Below are 17,505 nucleotides of genomic sequence, written 5' to 3' on the forward strand. Positions count from 1 at the left end.
AGAACAGAGAAGAAGAGAGGATGAAAGGTTCAAGGAGGCGACCCCGGGTGTTTGTCAGCACATCACCCCAAAGGGCATGACGACAATTGAAATCACCCAGCAGGAGCAAGGAGTCTAGGAGGTGTTTAAGATCGGGAAGAGAAAGTGGGACAGTGGGGGGTAGATAAATAGAACAAACCGTGTACCATCTACGCACAAAGATACGGGCGGCAGAACAGTGGAGAGGCGAGGAAAAAAGTAAGGGGACAAAGGGAACATCGGAACGAATCAAAAGAGCAGAAGAATTATGGACCCCAGCTGTCGGGAGGGGAGAGAAAAGAATAGCCACGGAAGTGACCAGGACGAGAACCAAGCATCGGCTCCTGGAGACAGACACAAAGGGGCAAAAACTGTGAAATGAGAAGTTGGAGGTCAAGGAAATTGGCGTAAAATCCACGGATGTTCCACTGGAGAAAAGACATCAGCAAAGAGAGAGAGAAGAGCAACAGAGAGCAAAGAAGAAACAAAGGTGAAGAAGGAACACAGCACGCTAAAAAAGCACAGAGTCAGGATCAGGGTCAGCGAAGTCAGGGGGGCATGGGTAAACTGAGTAAAGAAGGAGGGCAAGAAGCGGGAGGACGGACCAGAGGTGGACGAGCAGGGTCTGGAGAAGGAAGGGGAGGAGGGGGGGTAGAAAGAGGGGAGCGCACCTCAGCAAGGGCAGTAACCGAGATGGAACCAGGGTCTAAAGAAACCCCCACAGTAGGAACAGGGGGCACCACCACCGAAGCGGGAGGGGAAGGAATGATAGAATCAGAGATAGGGGGTGAAGAAGAAAGCGAAGCTTTCTTCAGCTTCAAGACAGGGGAGGAGGAAGGAGAGGAGCCAGGTTTCTGCTTCTGACTCAAAGATGCAGGCGTCCCAGCAGCAACGTACTGGGCAACAGACTCCAGTGTCTCGATAGGAGAAGAAGATCGAGAGCGAGCGAGACAACCATCAGGAGAGCGATGGACATCGGCCCGCACAGTCAGGCGGCGTGGAGAGCCAAGAGATGGAGGAGAAGGACGGGAAGGAGGACTAGAAGGAGAGGAAATAGAAGACACAGGAGACGTGACAGACTGGGTAGAAAGGAGGGGAGCCCTAGACAGAGAACCAGGAGGGGGACCCTTCGGGACAGAACGGAGGGAAACAGGGGAGGTGGTGGTGGGCGTGTCCGGGTCTAAGGCTCGGAAACAGTTGTGAGACTGAGAAAGGCGGGAAGGACGAGGAGAGGAAGAGCGCACCACGCGAGCATAGGAGACACCGGCGAAAGAGGGGAGACGATGAACTTGGCGCCGAGCCTCAGGAAAAGACAAACGGTCTCGGTGCTTCAAGTTGAGGACAGCCGCCTCAAGTTTGTAATGAATACACGCACGGGAGAAGGTAGGGTGGGCCTCACCGCAATTGAGGCAGCAGGCCTGGGGAGAAGTGCACTCCAACTTAAAGTGACCCTCGCTTCCACACAGGGGACAGAGAGAGACAGGACTAGAGCATTTGAGGGTACCATGCCCAAACTTCCAGCACTTACCGCAGAGCCTCGGAGAGGGAATATATTCTTGAACGGAGCACCTGGCACCAGCAAGAATAACAGAGGATGGAAGGGTCCTACCATCAAAGGTAACCTTCACAACCCGAAGAGGCAGACGGCGATGACCACGAGGGGGACGAGTAAATGTATCCACCTGGAGGACAGAATGACCCTGGGCCTCGAGGACATGCTTGATATCCTCGTGGCAGTCCCTGAGATCCCTAACACCGGTCGCAACATGGTGCGGGAGGAGAACAGTGCCCACACTGGCATTCAACCGGGCGTTCTTCGAGACCCGAACAGGGGTTTCACCAAGGCAGGATAAGGCGGCCAAGCGAGTGGCCGCATCCTGAGAAGGAGCAGCAATGACACGGGTACCAAGACGAGTGGGGTTGAAGGTGACAGAGGCATCCACGGAGTCGACAAGATGCCTATGAAGGGAAAAATCATGAGGAGGAGTTGAGTCCAAAGGTTGGAGGTCAAAGTATTTAGTCCATGTAGCAGGACCAAACAAAGCATGGAACGAAGGAGGATGGGAAGGGAGCATACGAGAGCGGCCGTGGCGGGTACGGCGATGAGAACCCGTAGAGAGACGGGTTGAAAGGTTCAGTAGTCGCAAGAAGAGATGGAGCCGTGCAAGGGGACGAGACGGTCACCACAGCAGGCTTGGGGCTCGACCCAACGACAGAGGAGGGAGGGGAGCAGGGAGGAAGAGTCCGGTCTGGGCCTAAACCGGGCTCTGTAGCGGAGGCTACAGATCCCGGTCTTCCAGGATGGTCCGACTCAGGGGCCTGGTCGCCCACCCCATGAGCCTGGTTAGGAGTAGTCAAGTCGTCATCCATATAGCAAACCAACACAAAACGGATGGGACCTGGAACCAAGGGATACCACCTACCAGGGCAGCCAGGGAGGCCGAGCGTGGGCCAGTGCAGGAAGGGTGTGTCGTCCCCAGCGGTGCTCCCCCTTTTCAACAGGGGAGTCCTACTACTTCGTTCATTCTCCCATACTGGTGCTAAGACCCTAGTCTCCCCTATCGCCCCAGCCTGGACACCCAACCATCCACTCAGGGCGGCCTCTCACAAGCGACCCCTCCAGCGGGTGGTCCGATGGCTCACAAGGCCCCTACATGGTGCCCTTCAGCAGGTACACCACCCAAAGAGGGGGCACAGGCAACCCACACCCATCCCAGGGAGGTGTACGTGAGCCCCTCACCACGACAAGGAGGCACTACGGAGGGGGAACTATCAAAGCGGCACAGATTTGGACTATTCTTCGAAGAACTTGGATAAGTTCTTCGTGTTATGTGACTGCAAAATTGGTATGGTCATGGTCATGATATTGTATTCAGGTAAGGACATTAACATATCTGCTCAAGATCCACAGGGGCTCTTAGGCAGTGTCGTGAAAACATGATGGAACAATTGCTGAACAAAGGGCAAATATCTTGTACACGGTTAACTACTATACCAGCCCCTTGCTGACCAGATTCTTCCTTGACCACAACACCGGTGTATGTGGCACTGTCAAGGCCCACAGGAGGGGAACTGCCAGTGTTTGGCACTGGTATTGCAGTGGGTGAATGCCAGCTAAGAAAGTGTGATAAAATGTTATAGGTGCGCTGGAGGGACAGGCACGAGGTGAATACGTTGACAACTATTCACACCAGTGCCATGTTGGGCAGTGGCAAAGTGAACTTTGCAACAAGGTTGCCAATGTATAAACCTGATAGTGTCATTGACTACAATGTAAATATGTGTTTAGTAGATAAATGTGACATGATGGTTGGTGCCATCGAGTGCATGCAAAATCTGTGAAGTGGACGAAGAAATTGTTTTCCACCTCGTTGACGTTGCAGTGTTTTAACTATTTCAACACGTATCTCGTGAAATCTGGCAAGAGACCACCAATCTGAACATTCAGTAATGCTCTAGTGTCACACCTACTCGTGAAATATGGGATGGAGGGCAGTGTTGTGATATCTGGGGTGCCAGCAATAATGCCTCATGCAGTTCCTGACATATTCAAGGGTAAAGAACACTTTACTGTACTCATTATATGCTAAGCACAGGCACACGAGAAAATGGTAAACTTCTTTGCCTTGTTTGCAAGAGCACACAAGTAGGGAACAGAAGCGAAGATCCATCTGCACTTGGTGCCTTGAGTGCAAAGCTGCCTTGTGCCCCGTTGACTGCTTCAGTCATTATCACACACTCGTGCAGTTCTAAGTGTATTGATAGTGATATATGGTCTGTGACAGTGTTGTGTGTGTAAATGTAAATAATTGAACATGTAATATAGAAAATAAGAACAATGTTTGTGGACACATTTGTGATACATGTAACAGTTTCTTTTGAATAGTACAAGTATTCTACTAGTTAAAAATTGTAAACCTGTTCAATATACATAGAATTAGCCAGGAAAAAAAATTGCATCTGTAAGTGTGCAGAAAAAATGAAAAATATTTGTGGCAACTCGCGCTTGTTGAATTTGGCACGCGAATGTCTACGGAAGTCTACGGCACAGGTCACCACTGAGCCGTGCTGTCACGCGACATTTTCCCGACACCACTGCAGTCAAAGTACATTTGTGTAATATTTTCAACATATATGTGATCAGGGTTATAAGTGTTACTTAACATATAAGTGTTAAGTGGCCAATAGTTTTTTAAAAGATGTTCAATGTCAACCAATATTTTTTTTTGACTAGTTGTATATGAAAAGGGCTGCAATTGTTCCAAGTTTCAGTACTGCAGTCTAAATAGAAAAGGAATTTTTTTTCAATGAATTTTACACATTTTCAAATCCGTATAACAGTTTTTAATCAACGAGTTTCAAATGAAATCATTTCTATGACACTTTTCTGACACATTAGCATATAATAAAGGATCTGTAGCCAATGATTTTCCAAAACTTCTTTAGTTTTCCTAATACAAATAATCAAAGTTACCCCCCCCCAAAAAAAAACAGCGTTTAATGTAATGAAACGCCATTTTCTGGGTGAGACCCGGAGGCTCCCCGGAGCTTTACCTGGCTGATATGCTAATGTCAGACTTTGGCATCAGTCATGTGTATGGAGTTCTAGGGCCTACCGGGGGACCATGGCCAGAACCTGACCCCCTCAGAGAGGCAAGGGGAGCAATGGCTTATAGAAACCCCCATGTGGTTAGAAGCATTCTATGTCTGCCATCGACCGGGTCAAGCATCCAGAAAGGTAAGCATTCCAAAACAAACCCCTATTCTGGTTAAAATTGCTACCAAAAGCCGATTTAGTGGATAGAACTCCCCAACAGAAAACAAGCAAACTAGTATGACGTCACACGTCACTGCGCCGCTGTCTGCGCAGCTCCCCCCTCCCCGGGAAGGGGAAGGGAGAGCCCCAGACCTCCACGCCGGCTATCCACCCATCAGTTCTGAGGCTGGATGTCAAAACACGCGAAAAACCGCCGACCGGAGGGAGGGAGGGTTGCCGGGGAGCCTCCAGGTCTCACCCAGAAAATGGTGTTTCATTACATTCAACGCTAGTTTTCTGGGGGGAGCCCCGTCAGCTTCCTGGAGCTAACTACCCACAGAGGAAGGTCAAAGGAATGGAACCGGGAGGCAGACACCACGCACCCCCCACGGAAGCGAGAAAACCGGCAGCAAACATTAACCCAAGGTGCTACAGCCCCGAAAGGGCCCAGGAACAACACGAGACCACGAGCAGCAAGGCCCCTGTACGAACAAAGATCCATGCCCGAATGACAGCAAGGACACGTCGCTTAGATGGCAGCGAAGCCACGAACGCCATGGGCATGGGGGAAGAACACAGGCAGGTTAGCCGCAAGAACACGGCTGACAACCTGGGACACTGTCACCCAGGAACCGGGAAGAACGGAACCGGATCAACTCAAAACGCGCCCCGGACACAGATGTCGTGGCATGCAATTAACAGCGGAGGGCCGCCACTGAACACGATACACCCCCGGCCCAACCAACCAAGCACCAACAAACCAAGGACCCCTCCAGAATGCAGCAGCCCCATCCCGTGCCAGAAAAGATGGAGACTGCTGCCACCGAACAACCAAAACGCTAAAACCGAAGGAGCAGAAAACCCCTGTGGAGGAGTAAGAAGCCCAGCGACCCGACCCCCAGAGGCAAATGCCAACAGGATAAAGAGCCGACGAAAAAACAAACCGGAACCGAAGGGGCACTACCAATCGAGGAGAAGACAGAGCACGCTGACCAGAGACCAAGACAGAGCAAGCGGCGCACGAACAGGACGAAGGTGAAACAACGCACAAGACAGCTTACTAATGGTGTAGAAGCAACACCACGACCGAAAGTAAGCCGAAGCGGCTTCACCAGCGCCGCACGAAAAGTGGTGACAGTATGTGGCAAAACGACGGCCCCCAACCCCCACCAGAAAAACCAAGCCAACGCTAACAACTGCAGCCACCTAAGAAGGGACAGGAGAAAAAGGAAGGACCGCCAAAATACCCATACTGCCGCCAAGAAGAAGTACGCAGGTGGGACACCAACCACGAAGCCACCCGACCACCAACCGGAGGCAGAACGTAAGCAGCCCCGATAAGGCCCCTTCCAGCCTAGGAAAAGGCAGAGCCGCGGGAAGATCTCGGGCGCGACCACTGTAACCCAGGTGGCACAAGGAGATGGAACGTCTGCTGAACAGAAGCTCCCCAAAGCAAGCAAGGCCGCCAGATCAGAACAACTGGTCCGACGTGAGACATCGCAAGACCCCAAAAAGTCAACCGGCAGGGCAAGCCAGAAAAACCAAAGAAGGCGTAAGGGTTGCCTCCAGAAACAGTACCCGAACCAAGGGGTACGAGCAACTGCAACAGACCGAGACAAATAAGCGCACCACAGGACACAGGCTGAAAGAACCCCCCAAGAAGCCAATGAACGCACGCAGAACACCCCTGCGGCAGAGGAGGTAACAAAGGGAACACTCAAGGAAGGGAAGCGGTAGAAACCGACCCCCCCCCCCACAGCAGCAAGTGCAGGCAAAACCAACCAAAGGAGATGCCAGGAAAACGACTGGGGAGAGGCAGGACGAAAGAGCTGAAGCACAAACCCCAGGAAACAACCAGGGGTGGACAATCAGGCAGGAACAGAAACCCCACGCACATGGGAGGGCCAAGCCAGGGACCCGAAGACCACAAAAAACAACAAGCAAACCCCCATACGCAAACCCTAAGCACAAAACAGCAGCAAAGTGCCACACCACAACCGGACACAGGAACAAGGACACGCCACCGCGAAACACGTTACCAATGCACACATGTAGCAGCAACAGGTACCACCGCAACATGCAACATGTAAATAGCAACTCGCTTCTGCAAAGGCAGAGAATGGTGCAGGCAGACCCCAGACAGGGCCAACGGAGATACGACAGAACCCAGCAGGCCCAGGAACCTGCACACCAGGCGACCGACGGCGGAGAAACCTGCTCGATATTCGCTGGATGGGGCTCTGGGAGTTCATTTACACCCCAAGCCCGGCCCGAGGCTAGGCTAGACCGGTCAGAGGGTGATCCACCAGGCAGCTGCTTGGAGCGGCCCGCAGGCCCACATACCCCCCACAACCAGGATGGGCCAGAACTTCTATTTGAAAACAGGCTAGTGTGCCCTGGAAGTCCTCGGATGTACTGTAACAAACCGCAGACCTCTGATGGTTATACAGTGTTCTCCGATTGTGCCTATTGCACCACTGCACTCCACTGGTACTATCCCGCAAGTTCTTCCATATAGGCGGGACCCAAGAACCTGAGCTCAAACCCCGCAAGCACAACCAGGAGAGCCCCACCAGGTGAGTACATAACCAGCACCACAACCCCCACACCTCATAACACGAAAGAGGTGGGTCTCCTGAATGACTCTAGCATGGGCTGGACATGCACATGAGTGGAAGGGATGAAAGGGGACAGTCACTGGTGTGTAAACGGTCTCAGTCGTACATAAATATACCTAAATAAAGACGTATATAAACATCTCCGCATCCATGGCCCGGCCAAAAGACGCCAGACCACAGAAACTCACGTGTCGAATGGAGGCACGAACGTGACACGACCCAACAGTGCCCAGAAGGTCCTGGGAGCACCGCCAGGTGAAGAAGCTAGAGCCGGACATGCAGGAGAGCAGGGTAGAGGCGAAGGAGGCGGCCCACACCCATGACACAGGGAAAACCTCCGAGTCCTCCCCACAGCTGGAAACCAGGACACTCCCGGAGCAAAGGGGCACATACCGGAGCAAGGGAGAAGAGCGAGAGACGAAGCACCCGAGAAAAAAGGGCGCAAAACACCAGTACTGAAACACACCGCCCAGACCAAATAAACTCCATGGCGCATGCGCATGACACGCTGGCCGAACCGCACAACCCGCTCTGCGGGAAGGCGCCAACCAGGACTACTGCACTAGAAAAGTAGCCAAAAGAAGAAGCAGGAACAACAAAACCAGCCAACGAAGCGAAGACAAAGAGCCCAAAGGGAACCCAACCGTGCCACGAGCAGCCCAACCGGGCCACAAGTAGCCCAACCGGGCCACAAGCAGCCCAACCGGGCAACAAGTTGCCCAAAACGGCGATCCGGACTAGGAGCCGACAGACATTTCAATAATACGGGAAGTAGCGAAAACCTTCCCGACCCCTCGAGAACACAGAAGCAAACACCAGTCCCGAAGGCACACAAAGGCACAGGTGCACCCGAGACCAGAAGTCACGTAGAACGCCAAGAACGGGGAAACATGATGAAGACACCGTCCCCAAAAAGGGGGAGCATCCACCCACAGGACGGAACCAACCAACTCAAAGGCCAAGGAACTGAGCCCGGGGAGGGGGCCGACGCCCAACAACACGTACGGCGAGTGGGGAGGAAAAACCCCACTCTGCGTAACCACAAGTCACTAGAGGGGGAGAAAAACCCCCACGGGGCCCCCCCAAGTCAGCCCCAGGAACCTACACGACAGGCCCCGGGGCCAAGCCGTCCCCCCAAAGCCCCGGCCATACCAGAAAACCGGGGCAGCTGCGAAAACACTAAGGAAGGGAGCCCACTGGCAGACTCTTACAACACGGCTAGAGGAACAGGCTCAAATGCCCTCGTCACTACCCCAGAAAGGGAATTCCCCGAGACTGCCCGAGTCTCAAAACCATCAAACCCCGCCCCGAACCCACAGACGGTAAGGAACCGGATGCAGGCAGGAAGGGGGGAATCCAGGGGGAAAGACAAGGGGGCGTGGAAGGAACCAAAGCAACCAACACCTCAAAAGTCCCAACACGAACCAAAACGGGGCAGCCCCGGGGCTCCTGGGGAGCAAACAAACAAGAGCGTTGCCACCACCAAGGCTCAAAGTGCAACACCCCTGCTGCCCGCACCCGCTTAGTCAGCACAACTGGGTAACCGAGCCACAATGAGGAATAAAACTCGCAGGACTCCGGGTCGAAGGTGTCACCGACCCCACAGGCAGCAGACGGAGGCAAAACAGAGTCACCCAGAGACAAGGGGTGAGAGAAACCCTCAAACTCGCTGGAAGCGAGGGGGACTCTAAGGGTCACATCCATCGGACCAGTGTGCCCCCAGGGGTTTCCCAGGGTCCCAAGCGTTTACTGTAAGAGGACTTGCGCTCAGGTAATCCCAGACGCTCTGCTAACCAGCGCCCAAAGCTACCAAACAACTTTCTAAGAGCTGAACCCCCGGGACGTGTACACTCACGGGGACCTAGCAGGGGGGTACCACCAGAAAAATACTCAAAACACAAGGGACACAAGGAGCAAGAACGAAGGCCCCCCACCAGGTAGATAAACAAAAAGAAAAAGAAAACCCCGAAAGAGGATAGCGTACCCAAGCGGAACAGAGCCAGCCGCCATGATTGGTAAAGACAAGCTGCACAGTACCCTGCGCCTCACCAGTGCAAAAACTGCCCCTTACCCTAAGGCGAACAATGGAGACAGAACACCCGAGCACACAAAGAGCGGCCGAAAACCAAGCAGTAAACGGCCTAGCTGGGGCAGAACCCAAGGAACTTGTGGAAGGTGGCCCCAAGCCCCAAGGACAGTACTTACAGGGCACCTAGGGAAGGGAACCCTAGGCACATGCAGCCCGAGTACTGGGAAGACACACACCACCTAGAAGACAGACACCACACTCTAGGTACAGTGCTAAAACAACTACTGGAGCCGGAGCACACAACCGGTGCCTATAGCATCAGCCGAAGAACTGATGGGTGGATAGCAAGCGTGGGAGGTCTGGGGCTTCCCCTTTCCTCTCCCGGGGAGAGAGGAGCTGCGCAGACAGTGGCGCGGTGACGTGTGACGTCATACTAGTTTGCTTGTTTTCTGTTGAGGAGTTCTATCCACTAGTTCGGCTTTTGGTAGCAATTTTAACCAGAATAGGGGTTTGTTTTGGAATGCTTACCTTTCTGGATGCTTGACCTGGTCGATGGCAGACATAGAATGCTTCCAACCACACGGGGGTTTCTATAGGCCATTGCACACCTTGCCTCTCTGAGGGGGCCAGGTTCTGGCCGTGGTCCCCGGTAGGCCCTAGAACTCCATACACATGACTGATGCCAAAGTCTGACATTAGCATATCAGCCTGGTAAAGCTCTGGGGAGCCGACGGGGCTCCCCCAGAAAAAATATGCAAATATAGCATGTTTATTGCTATTATAAAATCAATAAATGAACTTAGGAAAAAATCCTGGTCCCAGATTTTAGAGACATAAACTTTACATATAAGGTATAAGTTTTATGTAAATTGAGTAAACAATGAAAGAGTTATACAAAGATTTATGTAACTTGAAAAAATAAGTAAAAAATAAAGTCTAAGGGGCTGCCATCTGTGGCTGAGGTTGACATCAACCAATTTCTTCCAAAATTGGCACCCTTACAGATAGGCTTACGTGCAGTCAGGTGTATAAGTTTCATGCAAATCGTCCAATAAATAAGAAAAAATAAAATTGAAAAAAAAGTCAATTATTTTTAACTTTTTTTTTAATAAAAGTAATTATAATTTTTTTTAATATATGCTATTGTGATAGCTGCGTCATAGACATGACTTCAGTTGACACTTGTGTTTGATAATAGTTTTTGACCATTTTGGAAATTTTTTGACACATAATTCAATATTTTTTCTCTCTTCCTATTTATTCTACGATGCTGAGACTTGGACCAGATGAAACCATATTCATATGCAACTGGTCATAAAACTTTGAAATTGAACTAGTTTTCATTTACTGCATATTTGGAACTAATGCCCCCTTTTTTTAAAAGTATTTAACACTTTTGGAAGGAAAAAAAAGTTTGCAAAGAATTTATTTTCGACGCACAGCAAGAATGTCATATTTTAAGGCAGCACGGTGGTTAAACTCCGCCATGGCACTAGGTACACTAGAGTACATGGTGAAAGGCGGTTTGATGATGCTATTGGTGTAGAAGAGTAAGCAAATTTGAAGAGATGGTACAGGAACAAAATTTATCTCCAGAGCAAATTTATAATGCTGGTGGGTCAAGTTTGTTTCCCAAGGAAGACAACGAGGCAGATTTTGAAGGATTTGGAGTCAAGAAAGTTTGTGAGAAGAAAAAATTAAAGAAAAGAGCCCCTAGCCTATGTCAGAGAGTTGAAGTCCCCAGAACTGACTGGAGTTTTCAGTTACATGTATGCTTAAGGACCATCCAAGCTAGTTCGCATTTGTGTTGCTCACGTGGCCATATAAAAATGAGGTGATTTGATGAAATAGCTATGACCAAGATTACCATCAAGGTGCTGTCGGGGTGGTAGTTCAAATAGCCTCGGCTATCATCACCTTTTGTAATGGTCACTGATTGTCGAGTGGATCAAGGCACCGTGTACTCCAGTTGCAATGTGCTGCTGGCGGTCCGGGTTTGAGTCACTTCTGGGGTGTGGAGTTTTCAGTTTCAATATATATATATATATATATATATATATGTATATATATAATGTCGTACCTAGTAGCCAGAACGCACTTCTCGGCCTACTATGCAAGACCCGATTTGCCTAATAAGCCAAGTTTTCCTGAATTAATATATTTTCTCTAATTTTTTTCTTATGAAATGATAAAGCTACCCATTTCATTATGCATGAGGTCAATTTTTTTTATTGGAGTTAAAATTAACGTAAATATATGACCGAACCTAACCAGCCCTACCTAACCTAACCTATCTTTATAGGTTAGGTTAGGTAGCCAAAAAAGTTAGGTTAGGTTAGGTAGTCGAAAAACAATTAATTCATGAAAACTTGGTTTATTAGGCAAATCGGGCCTTGCATAGTAGGCCGAGAAGTGCGTTCTGGCTACTAGGTACGACTACAGAGCACCACTTGGTTTCCGAACCCCTTGGGGACGAGACCCGTCGGTTAACATGTAAGTTCGTATACGAGAAATAGAGGGGAAAAATAAACTAGAAATGTAAAAATAAATTTTTCCGAAAAATTTATGAAAAAAACTCTAGGGGAAAAAATCGTCAGGTTCATGGCGTAAATGCGACCGTGTTTTGTTTGTACTCATCAATAAGTGAAGTCCTGATCCGCTTTATAAAAGTCCTTAATTGTTCCTAACTGATTATTAAGACGTCTGGCAAACATCCTCTGGATGTTTCCTGCCAGCCTGCAGGCACATCCTGCCTAAAATATACGATGATGTACTGTACATTTAAGAAACAAATCTGGGTCACAGGTCTGTGGAGTGTGGTTAGGCTTACGGAGTCAGCCGGTCCCTCCCCCACCACCAACACACCTCCCCTCTCCCCCCACCACCGACACACCTCCCCCTCTCCCCCCACCACCGACACACCTCCCCCACCCCCCACCCCAAACCCATACACACACACACACACACACACTCTCAAAGGTCACGTGGTTCACAGTTCACTTCAACACCCATATATCGCTTCCTGCCTGCCTGCCTCCTTCCCACCCTGCCAGCCTGCTTCCTTCCCAGCCTGCCTCCTTCCCAGCCTGCCTCCTTCCTTCCCAGCCTGCCTCCTTCCCAGCCTGCCTCCTTCCCAGCCTGCCAGCCTGCCTCCTTCCCAGCCTGCCAGCCTGCCTCCTTCCCAGCCTGCCAGCCTGCCTCCTTCCCAGCCTGCCTGCCTGCCTCCTTCCCAGCCTGCTTCCTTCCCAGCCTGCCTCCTTCCCAGCCTGCCTTCTTCCCAGCCTGCCTCCTTCCCAGCCTGCCTCCTTCCCAGCCTGCCAGCCTGCCAGCCAGCCTGCCTGCCAGCCTGCTTCCTTCCCAGCCTGCCTCCTTCCCAGCCTGCCAGCCTGCCTCCTTCCCAGCCTGCCAGCCAGCCTGCCAGCCAGCCTGCCTGCCAGCCTGCTTCCTTTCCAGCCTAGCCTGCCTCCCCCCCTGCCATCATGCTAACGGGTAGTGTGTGTTAGGCTTATCTTCGGGAATGAGCCGGTCTCACCCCCACCACCAACAAACCACCCGCCCCCCTACATCCCATCTCTCAAGGTCACGCGGTTCAACCGCGTGACTACCACTCGCTCCCTGCCTGCAAGCTAGCCTGCCTGCCTGCAAGCTAGCCTGCCTGCCTGCAAGCTAGCCTGCCTGCAAGCTAGCCTGCCTGCCTGCCTGCCTGTGCCTGCCAGCCTGCCTTTCCCTCCCTAATTCTCACTACTTCCATCCCTTCCTGCCTACCTCCTAGCATCTCTCCCTACCTCCCCCTCCCTCTTAGCATCTCTCCCTACCTCCTAACATCTCTCCCTACCTCCCCTCCCTCCTAGCATCTCTCCCCCCCCCTCATTCATACTGCCTCCCACCAAAGTTCCATCGTCCATCCACCCACCAGTCAGCCATCACTGACGCAATGGGTGCATTTGGAGCCAACATGGTGCACAGATGTTTCTTGATTGTGCAGATATGTAAAACAAAAGCACAGAATGAACATTCCAGCCTTATGGCAATTCAAAATAATAGGAATAATAGGCCGTGAATCTGTGAAGTCACAGTGGGCAAACTGGACCATCGCCCACCCACCACCACAAGCCGGCGTGACGCTTGGTGGACCCCTTCCTACCCGAACTTTGTTCGGGTAGCATGACTCCCCAACCCCAATCGGGAAACTGGAAGTTTCGGATAACTAAAGTTCGGAAACCAAGTGGTGCTCTGTATATATATATATATATATATATATATATATATATATAATGTACCTAGTAGCCAGAATGCAGTTCTTGGCCTACTATGCAAGGCCCGATTTCCCTAATAAGCCAAGTTTTCCAGAATTTCAATATTTTTCTAATTTTTTACTTATGAAATGATAAAGCATTTCATTATGTATAAGCTAATCTTTTTTTAAATTTGAGTTAAAACTAACATAGATATATGACAACCTAACCAACCATACCTAACCTACCTTGAGGTTACCTTGAGGTGCTTCCGGGGCTTAGCGTCCCCGCGGCCTGGTCTTCGACCAGGCCTCCTGGTTGCCGGACTGATCAACCAGGCTGTTGGACGCGGCTGCTCGCAGCCTGACGTATGAGTCACAGCCTGGTTGATCAGGTATCCTTTGGAGGTGCTTATCCAGTTCTCTCTTGAACACTGTGAGGGGTCGGCCAGTTATGCCCCTTATGTGTAGTGGAAGCGTGTTGAACAGTCTCGGACCTCTGATGTTGATAGAGTTCTCTCTCAGAGTACCTGTTGCACCTCTGTTTTTCAACGGGAGTATTCTGCACATCCTGCCATGTCTTCTTGTCCCATGTGATGAGACCAGTGTCTCATCACACTGGTCTTAGGTCTCATGTGATGAGACCTAACCTATCTTTACCTAACCTAAACTAACATAACTAAATCAACAATTTATATTCTTAATTTAATATATTAATAATATTTAAAATAAACCAATAGGAAACAATTTATTGAAAATAAAGAAAATCACTCGGCCTATTAGGCAAATTGGGCCTTGTATAGTAGGCCGAGAAGTGCATTCTGGCTACTAGGTATGACATTATATATATATATATATATATATATATATATATATATATATATATATATATATATATATATATATATATATATATATATACCTGTTTATACACACACTGGGGCTTCAACTTACGATGCTAATCCGTTCCCAGAGATGGATCGTAAGTCAAAATATTGTAAGTCGAAGCGATTTTTCCCATAAGAAATAAAGGGATTTGAATTAATCCGTTCCCCACCCTCCAAAATATTAACATACAAATACATTTTATACTGAATACAATGTTTTTTTCTAACTACAATACAATACCTAAGTTTTATCTTACCTTTATGGAGGGCTCTTGATGGCATATGGAAGATGGTGATGAGGGGGGGAGGAGGAGAGTTGTTACTGTTTGGAAGGGGAGTTCCCTTCAATTTTCACATCAGGCAGTGATGTTTTCTCTGGGATACTCTCTCTCCTACGTTTTGCCTGAATACCACTAGGACCTGGTTGTGGTTCAGTGCTTGTTTGTTTCACTACAAATTTGTCAGGAGACATTTGTTTTTCCCTTCGTTTTAACATTTGTCTGTAATGATGCATCACAGTGTCATTGAATAGGTTAAGGCAACAACCTATTGCAGCTTGATTTGGGTGAGTTGTTTCAGCAAAGGTTTGCAATTCTTCCCATGCTGTACACATTTTCTTAATTGTTGAGGAAGAGACATTCTATACTCTTGTTTCTGCTCTATGGTCATCCTTATATGGGTTTTCATATGTTGAGCCTTACCACTGACTTTCCTGGGACTCATGGCTTGATATATAATAATTACTTTAATGTTCAAAATGCAAAAAAAACCCCACAGAAGCGGAATTTCTTATAGGCACGATCGTCACTAAGCGGGCAGCTGTAGTAAACTGGGGCAGGTCGGCCGCGTGACCGGGAACCACGTGCTCGGTCCACCCAAACGTGTACCAACAAATATCGGAAGTCGACGACACCATCGGATGTCGAGACGCATTTTTTGATGAAATTTACATCGTAACTCGAAATTATCGTAAGTAGGGGCAATTGTATGTCGAGGTGACACTGTATATATATATACAGTGGTACCTCGCATAACGATCGCCCCAAAAGACGAACATTTTGGGTAACGAACGGCCTGATCGGCGTCAAATCGTCCCGTATGACGAACGCTGGTTTGAGTAACGTCAATACCACATGGTGGGTTGCGCTGCTTCTTGCACATTCTTAGACGCCTCCGACTATGCACATAAATTATGTTGTTCTTGTTTAAAGATGCTAATGATGCTGGCATATAAAAGGGTGACTGCTGAGATGTTGCAAAGCATTGACGTTTTTGTAGGAAAAAAGAAATGAAATGTCTGATATACAACAAATGTCAAAAAGGTTCGTTCAGTGGTCTACAGGTCGGCTGCTCCATGTTTCTTAAATAAATAAAAAAAAAACGAAAAATAAAAGAACTGTTGAAACAATTTGAAAAATGGACAAATGCCATAAAGGTTCGTTCAGTGTTTGTCGGGTAGGCTGCTCCATTACTGAGATGTAAGTGACAAATACAAAACAAATGGAACACATTTGAAACAAAGAAAGATTGTCATATTGGAGCAGCCTACCCAACAAACACTGAACGAACCTTTTGCTATAACGAATATGAAAGACAAGGGCTGCTGGCTGGGTTAGTACTGCGTGAGCAACCATTTGTGGCACACGTGCCTCTGGCTTTCAAACACCTGTCCGACACGGTGTTGAAAGACTGCGCTCAGTCGGTGCAATTCAGACCCTATTGTTTAAAGAACATAAGGGTCATAACATAGGTGAAGCTAGGCGCAATAAGGGCCTAACACAACGGTCGGATGTCAGTGATACAGCACCTATGAGGATGATACAGCGAGCGTATCCAGTTGTAGCTCTGAGCCCCATCCTTGCCATCTCGAATTTATATAGATGATACATAGATGAATCGTTTTCTGCGTTCAGTGATAATGCATCTGATACAAGTAGCATAGATGAACAGTGTTAGCGGCTTCCATGGTGGTGTTGTTCATTGATATTTTCAAGAATAAATGAATCTCTTCTTGACTGATGGACACTCTTTGAGGCTAGCTGAATCTCTTCCTGTGTGGGACCTTACAAAGCAATCTTTTCAAGACTACCTTACAAATTGAGCTTTTCCTATAATCGTTTCAATACTACCTTATGCTATACAAGCTTGGCTACATACCACCTACAAGTACTAAAGCCAAGGGTGCACGCGAGTGCGTTATTTGCAAACACACAGAACGATGAAACAGGAAACGAAAATCTATCTGTAGCTGGTGCAAGGAGAGCAAAGTCGCGCTGTGTACCATGGACTACTTCGTTGACTATTACGCACCTCCAAAGTACTGAGTGTGTAATACAGTGTGTTACTGTGTAAATAGTATGTGAAACTGTACATATTGTAATTTTAGTGAATTTTTACCACGTAATATTCAACCCGTTCTCGCAAATTTAATAAGTCAATATTGACTTTTTAAATATGTGCATAGGTGACATACTTAACATAATAGATACCCTTAAAAAGATTCATAGAAAACACCGATCTTACCTAACCTACTTAGTATGTTAAGATAAGCATCTTATTGCTTCGTAATTACAATTATTACCTAACCTATAATAGGTATAGGTTAAGTAATAATTGTAATTACGAAGCAATAAGATGCTTATCTTAAGATACTAACAAGGTTAGGTAAGGTCGGTGTTTTCTATGAATCTTTTTAAGGGTATCTATTATGGTTAGTATATCACCTATGCACGTAGTTAATAAGTCAATATTGACTTTACGAATTTGCGAGAACGGGTTGTAATATTGTGACAATAAACATTTATTGTGGACACATTACTGACACATGTATCACAGTTTCATGGAAAATTATGAACATTCTACTGTATACATATTGTAAAGGTCACAAATATGCATCATATATGATAAAAGAAACAAATAAAACCGCATTGAAAATGCATAGAAAAAATATTTGAAAATATATT

This window comes from Procambarus clarkii, chromosome 59, assembly GCF_040958095.1.
Source record: "Procambarus clarkii isolate CNS0578487 chromosome 59, FALCON_Pclarkii_2.0, whole genome shotgun sequence".
Lineage (NCBI taxonomy): Eukaryota > Metazoa > Arthropoda > Malacostraca > Decapoda > Cambaridae > Procambarus > Procambarus clarkii.